Below are 9,442 nucleotides of genomic sequence, written 5' to 3' on the forward strand. Positions count from 1 at the left end.
GACAGAGGTTCCAGGGTGCAGCTTAGAGAGGGCGAGCCTTTGTGGAGCCTGGGAGTCCAGGCAGGCCATGGCATCTTGAATTCACAGGGCAGAGTACCAGGCAGGAGAGAGTTGCACAGAGAGAGAGAGTTCCAGAAATCTTCAGAAGGCTCTGTTGAGCTTCAGCTAAGAATTGCTAAGTGCCTGGGTGGGGAACTACTCAAGGCTGGAGAAAGTACCGCTGGATCAGAGCAGAGCGAATACTCCTTGAATGAAAACCCTTGTAATTCATAGGGCATCAGGTAGAGTACTCAAAAATCATTGCCTTCATAGTGTGGCAAAATTAGGTCTCAAATAAAGCTTTCTCTGATCCTGCTTCACAAAACTTAAAAGAAGCTTCAAAAAAATTAAACTGTTTCTAAGTATGTAACTGCTTCCCAGAATAAAGCTCAAAAAAATATTTATAGGAATAGGAAAATAACCAGCACCTAAGAAGGTGAAAGTCACAATGTCTGGTGTCCAATAAAAAATTACCAAGCATGCAAACAAGCAGGGAAATATGAGTAATAATCAGGAGAGAGATTAGTCATTAGAAACAACCCAGAACTGACACAGACATTAAATTGGACAAAGATAGAATTAGTAGACAAAGATAGTTAAAAGCAATTTATTAACTCAGCTATTATAAACAGTTATTGTAACTATATTCCATATATTTAAGACTCTAAAGAAAAGATTGAGTATGTTAAGTAGAGAAATGGACAATATTTTAAAAACTGAACTTCTAGATATGAAAAATATAATTTCCACACTGAAAAATATACTGGATGGTATTAATAGCAGATTAGATAAGGCAGAAGAGATAAATAGTAAATTTGAATACATAGCAATCAAAACCATCCAAAATGAAATACAGGGAGAAAAAAAGGTTGAAAGCAAAGTGAACAGAGCATCAGCATGCCATGGGACAACTTCAAATTGCATACATTGCAACCCTGTACCTGAGACCAAAATTGACTGTTCTGTGGGGTGGACACCTTGACCTTGACTGGGCCAGTGAGTTTCTTCCTCGGAATTTTGAATTTAGGACCCAAAGAGAATCAAGCTAATCTCACTCTCAGTGGCTGACACAGGAACATAGAAATCTTTGTGTTTCCCACCAAGACTAAGAAGCAGAAATCATCAGTCTGTAACAAGGGGAGAAAAGAAACAGAGAAAAGTAGACATATAATTTGGAAAGATAAATTGAGGTGTCCAGGTCCTGGTTCCATTCGTTTCTGAGCCTAGCTGTGTCCCTGTGCTGTTCAGCTTCTCCTCAGATTCCATGAAATATGGGTTTTTGTCACATACAATGAAAAAGCCTTAACTTACGTAGAGATGATGCATTCGACTTTGGACATGTTAAGTTTGGAGTGTTTGTGGGATATCAATGTGGAAACGTCCATTAGGCAGGTGAATAGACTTATCTGAAGCTCAGAAAACAGAAAATGTGTGCCCCAAATTTCTTGTATCCATCTATAGGCATTACTTAAATCCATGGGAATATATGAAATTAACTACGGAAAATATAAAGAGGGAGACAAAAATGAAGTCAAGGATGGGACCTGGGAAAAAGCAACTAAAGAGACAAAAGGAGAAGACATCCAGGGGAAGATGGAGAAGGAGCATCAGCCAAGGTAAGACAAGAGAACACGATGTTGAGGAAATGAAAGGAGGGGAGAATTTAAAGAAAAGGGAAATTGGTAACAGTGTCGAATCCCTAAAGGACCTAAAGCATTCCTGACCCCTGATTGTAACCACCAACTTCCTGTGTGTCTAACCTTACTTCTTTTTTTTTTTCTGCCCATATTTACCACACCCATGTCCATATTTCCCTGTTTCTGACCTCAACATGCTAACTTAACCATTATTAGTCTCATTTAGGATACTTTGATTTTGGCAATCTTAACCCTACATTATTCTACAATACTTGACAAGAATTGAAGACCCTGTCAAAGCCAATCAACAGGGAGGGGCTGAGCCCTTCTCCCTACAATAATTGTATGTCAACATGACTGGACAAGTGAAGGAAAGAACTGGAGGAGAATGTATGGTTTCCATAAGAGGAAATCGAGCTTCATCAGTCTATTAAAGCTTGTTTAGGAGGCGCAGATGCATATGGACAAAAGTTCGTGAATGGTGTCTATTATGATTTTCAAAAAGCTTTTCACCAAGTTCCACACAAAAGACTGTTTCAGAAATTGAGTGATCATGGTGTGGTGAGAACTGGTGTAATGCATGGGAAAGTTGCTTAGAGACAAGAAGCAATGGTTTAGGATAAAAGGGCACTTTTTGGAAAAGGAGTGCAAACATTGACATTCCCCTGTGACTAGCCTTGTTTAATATTTTTACGAATTATTTGGGGGAGGGAAGGCACAATGCCACTACGTTCTTCTGATGAATAAAAAGCCCAAGTATATAGGAATAATCTGAAGTTAGTATGAGGCTATGTGAATAGGCAGAAAATATTGCACTGGTCTTCAAGGTACTGAGCTTAGGGAAAAATTATCTAAATTGTTCTTAGAAGAGTCATATACTCATTGGTTCATTAAACAGGTATTGAGGGTCTGCTGGATCACAATGTGACCAGACATTGTACTACATGTTGTGGAGAAAATAATTAGGAAGGCAATTGTCCCTGTCCTTAGGGAACTGAAATAGAATGAGAAGATATTTCCCGAATCTTGAGAAAAGTAAATTTAAAGAAGTAGTTCACACAATAGGAAACACATGGAGATTGGTTTTCTAGGTGTTAAGCTATAATAAGGCTAAAGAATATAAATGTACTCAATATATTTAGATAATTTCAAAAAGGACACTGATGTGATGGTTTTATGAAGGGAAGCTAGAATATTTGGAGTTATGTCCATAACATCTGGATATATTAGTCAGGACCACTTTTGTTGTAGGTGAGAAAAATCAAAACTTACATTAAAAAAAAGAAAGGTAAGCCTAGCTTCAGATGTAGCTGGGTACAGGGAGGCAAGAAATACCGTGAGCATTTGGATAGTTTACTCACTCTCCATCTCTCAGCTCTGTTTTATTCTGTCTTAGTTTCATCCTAAGACTCTTTTCATATGGAGCAAAGATGGCCTTTGTGTAATTCTGGAAGATGGGAGAAATTACATGTGATCTTAGGAGACCTTTTTTCCCCCAACAGAAATATCAGTTCCTGAAAAAGGACTCTGAATGGCCTATCCCTGAATCACTCACATGGCTGGAAAGTTGAAGAATTGTCCCTAGCAGAGCCAGGGACACCACGGCTGTCTACTCCAAGAGCCAGGGGGAGGGGGAGCCATCAGCCTCTCAGAACCACACTAACTGAGAATGAAGGAGTCATTTCTCATATCAATGGTGCTCAGACAAAAAAATGAGAGAAACAACTATCTACTTCCTTTATATAAAATCATCATAGACTGATTACTGGTTGTGTAGGCAGCCTCTAAGATGACCCCTCATGATCCCCCACCTTTTGGTATTCACACCTTTGTTTAATCCCCTCCTTTTCAATGTGGGCTGGATTGACTGACTTTGAAAGAAAAGGATAGGGCAGAAGTGATGGCATGTCACTTCCAAGATTAGGTCGTAAAAGACTGCAGGTCCCATCTTGAATGCTCTGCCTCTTCCTGGCTTTCTCTTGAATCACTGACTCTGGGGAAAGCCAACTATCATATTCTGGGTCCATTCTATGCAGAGGCCCACGTAAGTGAGCTTGGAAAAGGATTTTCTGAGACTGATGATACCAGATGCTTGAGCTTGGAAGCAGATCCTCCCCTAGTCTGGTGTTCACATGAGACCACAGACCTGGCTGACAGCTGGTCTGCACCCTCATGAACGATCTAGAGGTAGGGGCATCCAGGAAAACTGTTCCCAGATTCCTAACCTACAAAAACCAGGAGAGTGTACATTTTTGTTTTTATAAGCCACTAAGTTTTGGGGTAATTTGTTACACTGCAATAGATAGCTAATACACTGGGGTTGGTACAATAAGGCAATATTTATGTTCTTCTATATATATGACCCAAAATAAATACATACAGGATCTGCCAAACAAATCAGTTAAAATGTCATATATGATTTCTGTAATTTGTTTGAACATTTCTTGTGTTTAATGTGAAGAAATGTAAATTTCTCCCAAATGAATCTCCTGGGTATTATTTTTATCCATTAATAGACTCAATACATAGTAGCTGCATTGCATCTTATTAAATACAAATCTTGAGTCAAAATACAGCAATTACAGCATTTTGTAGCTAAAGTCTACACTACATTATTTTTTTAAGTTCTGGATTATTTCTAATTTTTTACTGGCTCAAATGAAATTTTTAATTGTAATGTGAGGTTAAAAGAATCATTTTGGAAGATTCTAGGCTTGGATGCAGGCTGCTATTCTGGTGTCTCTGATGCCCAAATGTTCTCTCTAAATGCTACCATAGTACAGTAGTGCTTAGTCTACTACATTACTTATTCATCAAATAGGTTTTCTGAGCACCTACTTGTGCCAGATGTAGGGCCACTTGCTGAGAAAAAGTGGATGAGTTAGAGCCAGTGGCTGCCCATCAGAACTTGGCCATCCAGAAAAACTAGACAACTAAATCAACAATTACAGTTCAGTATGGGAAGCAGAGTCTTTCAAGGAACAAGGAAATGCACACTATGCCAAGAGAGATTACAATGAAGCTTATAACTATTATACAAAAGCCATAGATATATGTCCTCAAAAATGCTAGCTGTTATGGTAATCAAGCTGCCATGTTGATGAAGCTTGGAAGGTTCCGGGAAGCTCTTAGAGATGCACAGTAGTCAGTGAGCTTGGATGACAGTTTCCTTCAGGGACATCTACAAGAGAGCAAGTGCCACCTCTCTGTAGGGAAGGCCATGGTAGCAGCTCATAGTTTCCACAGAGCCCTAGAACTGGATCACAAAAATGCTCAGGCACAACAGGAGTTCAAGAATGCTAATGCAGTCATGGTGTATGAGAAAATAGCAGGAATGGATTTTGAGAAGTGGGATTTTTGGAAGGTTGTTTTCTGCGTGGACTGTGCCCTGGAATTTGTCCCACCTGCCATTGCTTCAAAATCCTTGGAGCAGAAGGTTTAGTGATGCTAGGTCATTATCCCGAAGCAGTCTGTGGCCAGTGACATATTATGAGTGGATTCCACCAATGCAGATGCTCTGTATGTATGAGGTCTTTGCCTTTATTATGAAGATTGTATTGAGAAGGCAGCTCAGTTTTTTGTACAGGCTCTCAGGATGGTTCCAGACTATGAGAAGGCCTGAGTTGCTTGCAGAAATGCCAAAATACTTAAAGCAAAGAAAGAATATGGGAATAAAGCATTTAAGGAAGGAAAATTACAAGCTAGCATATGAAGTGTACACAGAAACCCTGCAGATAGACCCCAATAATATAAAAACAAATGCTAAACTCTGCTGTAATTGGGGTAAGGTTAATTCTAAGCAAAGGAAACTAGGTGATGCAATGGAAGACTGCACAAATGTAGTAAAGCTCAATGACACTTACAGAAAAGCCTCCTTGAGAAGAGCTCAGTGTTCCATAGACACAGAACAGTATGAATAAGCAGTGCAGGACTATGAGAAAGTATATCAGATGGAGAAAACAAAAGAACAGAAACCGCTTCTTAAAAATGCACAAGCGGAAATGAAGAAGAGTATGGGGAAAGATTACTACCAGATTCTGGGAGTGGACAAGAATGCCTCTGAGGATGAGTCAAGAAAGCTTACTGGGAGCCAAGGGCAGTCCCTCAGCCCAGAAGCAGGCAAGAAGCAGAGCACCCCTGGGGTCCTACGCAAGAGCCTTGGGCAGCCCCCTCCACCTGGAAGCGGGTAAGGAGCATGCCAAAAATACCACTTCTGCACAGGTGGCCCACCACAACCACATCTGCTACAGAAGTGGTTACACTACAGCAGTAGCCACAGCCACCATGCAGGCAGCCTGCCAGATACTCAACTGCACCGACACAAGGAAAGTCACCAGCGGAGACCAGAAAAAGGAGAGGATGTCTCTCTCCTCAAAGCCCACTCCAGAGTAAAAGAAGAAGCAAAGAATGTAGCAGAACTCATGGAACTGAAAGATTTACTCAGTGAAATAAAAAACACAACTGATAGCTTAAAGCGCAGTCTAGAACAAGCAGAAGAAAGAATTTCTGATCTTGAAGATAGTCTTTTTGAAATAACCCAGGCAGACAAAAGAGGAGAAAAGAGTTTTAAAAAATGAAGAAAATCTAAGAGCACTAGCAGACAACCTTATGCATACAAACATTAGAATCATGGGCGGGGAGCAAGGAAAAGGCATGGAAAACCTATTCAATGAAATAATAACAGAAAACTTCCCAGGTATAGGGAGAGACGTGGACCTTCAGATCCAGGAGGCTCAAAGATCTTCAAACAGATTCAACCCAAAATGACCCTCTCCAAGATACATTATAGTCAAACTGGCAAAGCTCAAAGACAAAGAGAGAATCTGAAAAGCATCAAGACAAAAGCAGCAAGTCACCTGTAAGGGAGCCCCTACCAGACTAACAGCAGACTTCTCAACAGAAACTCTACAGACCAGAAGAAAATGGAATGATATATTCAAAATACTAAAAGAAAACAACATGCAAGCTGAGAATACTTTACCCAGCAAGGCTATCCTTCAGAAATGAGGGGGAAATAGTGCATTTTCCAGACAGACAAAAACTGTGGAAGTTCACCACCACAGGACCAGCCCTACAAGAAATCCTCAAGGAAGCCCTGCATTTGGAATCTGAAAAACAATAATCACTACCACGAATACACAAGAAAGAACAAAACCTACTGGTAGAACAAAAATGCAAAAAAGAAAAAGAAACTAAATCTTACCACCACAAAAAACCATCATGACGATATAATAATGCCCCTGCTTTATTTCTGGTTTTAGTAATTTCGGTCTTCTCTCCTTTTCTTGGTCAGTCTAGATAAAGGTTTGCAAATTTTGTTGACCTTTTTAAAAGAATCAACTTTTGGCTTTGTTAATTTTCTCCATTGTTCTTTAATTCCCTGTTTCATATATTTCTGCTGTAATCTTTGTCATTTCCTACTTATATGTGCTTTTGGTTTAGTTTGCTCTTTTTCTGATTTTTTTAAGGTCGAAGTTTACATGACTGATTTGAGATTTTTCTTATTTTTAATACAGGGGTTTAAATTTTCCTCTAAGCACTGCATGAGCCCTGCATTCTATTAATTTTGATTTTTATCTCAAAGTACTCTCTAATTTCCCTGTGATTTTTCTTTTGGGCTGTTGTTAATTTAGGAGAATGTTGTTTAATTTCCACACATTTGTGAATTTTCTAAATTTCCTTTTGTTATTGTGGTCAGAGAACATATCTTCTATGATCTTGGTCTTTTTAAGTGTATTAAGACTTGTTTTGTGACCAAAAATAAATAAAAATACTCAGTTCGAAATGGAAAGAAAGAAAGAGAGAGAGAGAGAGAGAGAAAGCTTACTGGAGACGGGCCTTCATGCACCGTCCAGATCAGCACAGTGGAGCCAGTGCCAAGGCTCAGTAGAAAGGAGGCGAAAAAGTTCAAGGAAGTCAGAGGAGACTTTACCATAGTCTCTGATCCCAAGAAAAAGACTTGCTATGACAGTGGACAGGACCCGTACGAGGAGGACATGGACATGTGTGATTTTGATGCAAACGGTGTCTTCAAGGCATTCTTCGGTGGTCCTGGGAGCTTCAGCGTTGAAGCATCTGGTCCAGGGAGTTCCTTTTTTCAGTTTGGCTCATGAAGGGCAACCACCCAGAACCCAGAAATGCAGACACGCTCGGTTTCACCTTGAATGGGGGTCACAGCTCACCTCCTCCTTTCATCATGTCTCCGTGTACTTACAGCAGTTTCGTTTTCTCGGTTGGATGCCCTGTGTCTGTGAGTTGGGTGAAGGAAAGGGACGCGGCGCCAGAGACTGCGGGGAGGGGAGGGAGGCAGCGTGGACAGGGAGGCAGCCTGTGAATTTTTGTTTAACTTTATTAAAAAAGAAAAAGAGAGAGAGAGAGAGAGAAAAGAATCATTTTGCCAAGTTATTTCTGACTGTTGATGAAGGATCTGAATGCATCACCATGAAGTAAAGGTCTGTATAAGGACGATGTGACTTTGTCTTTGAGATCTGTTTATGTCTTCGTGTTTGTAGGTGACCTAAGTACCTCTCCCTGAGGAAAAATAAATAAATCTCCAAGGAAAAAAGAAAGAGTACTGCATCACGAAAAGAATGTTTATTAAAGCCAAATTTCTTTAAAATCTGTCTTCTCTTTGACAGCACCTTCACAATAAAATATGAGATTTTTTAAATTTATAAATTACATAACCTGGGTGTAAACAGTGGACCGATGTAGTTCCATAAAAAATATCAAGTTATAACCTCTGCAAACTTAGTAGATAATAGAAACGTTGATGAACCTCAACTGAAGTGCTCATACCTGCTGCTATTTTCAGAAATTAATAGTTACCCTGGGGCATTTTTAACTTATATACAATGTAATGTTGAGTGGGATTTTCCTAGGACGATTGCCCTAATATCTCAGGAAATTCTAATTAGCAATTCATTACTCTTCACACAACTCTCGTTGCTGCTGTAACATTGTATCTTCTAATGTGACAGACGGAGGCTCCAATAGGTGCTAAGGGTGCTTATGATAATTATACAGCAGAGGCAGAAACACTGCATTTGCTGTTACTGTTCTAAGACATAACTGTATCCAGACAATTAGGGAGCTCAATGGAGAACCAAAATAAAGATCTTTAAATATGCCTCCCACCTTCTTGTAAGCTCCAGGTTTTCTTACAAGGGCCTGGAAGCAGGGTCTTATACGTGTACTTTGTGGGAATTCAGTAAATACTTACAATCCATTACTGCTCGTTATTACCAGTTAACTCATTTGGGTGTTGCAAATTCCTTCATCTTAACCATTCTCACTCATGTACATAGAAAACTCCAGATTTTAACATATATTACATTTGGTTGAGTTTTTAAAAAATTATCCATCCTCATGTAATTTTCTGCTACTGTAGAGGGCTGTTTTGAAGCTATAGTATTTTGTTTTGTTGTTGTTCAGTCTTTTGAAGCCTTATGAAGAAAACTATGAATATACACATGTTCATACAAACATGCATCCTTATTACCTACAGTGCTAGGTAAAACCAGTTATTGACCCCAAGGGACTGAAGTAGAATTTGTGATGATGGATGCTTTGCAGAGAGCATAGTGCCAGCCTCTAGGACCTGGAGAAGAACAAAACCGAAGCTCCCATCTTCTCTCCCAGAGTCAGGCAGCTGGACACATGGGGCCTGAGTGGTTCAGACCACACGGTATAAACACTAGCTATGTATGGCATCAGCGTGTGGCCAGGACTAAATGAGATCATGTGTGTAAAGTGCTGACCTCAAT

The 9,442-nt window shown here is 39.8% G+C and overlaps 1 pseudogene; it reads left to right on the top strand.

Annotated features, from left to right (window-relative positions):
- The first annotated feature begins 1,515 nt into the window (after positions 1–1,515).
- LOC134381078 (dnaJ homolog subfamily C member 7-like) lies at positions 1,516–7,789 on the top strand (annotated as a pseudogene).
- Positions 7,790–9,442: the final 1,653 nt, after the last annotated feature.

This window comes from Cynocephalus volans, chromosome 6 (genome assembly GCF_027409185.1).
Source record: "Cynocephalus volans isolate mCynVol1 chromosome 6, mCynVol1.pri, whole genome shotgun sequence".
NCBI lineage: Eukaryota > Metazoa > Chordata > Mammalia > Dermoptera > Cynocephalidae > Cynocephalus > Cynocephalus volans.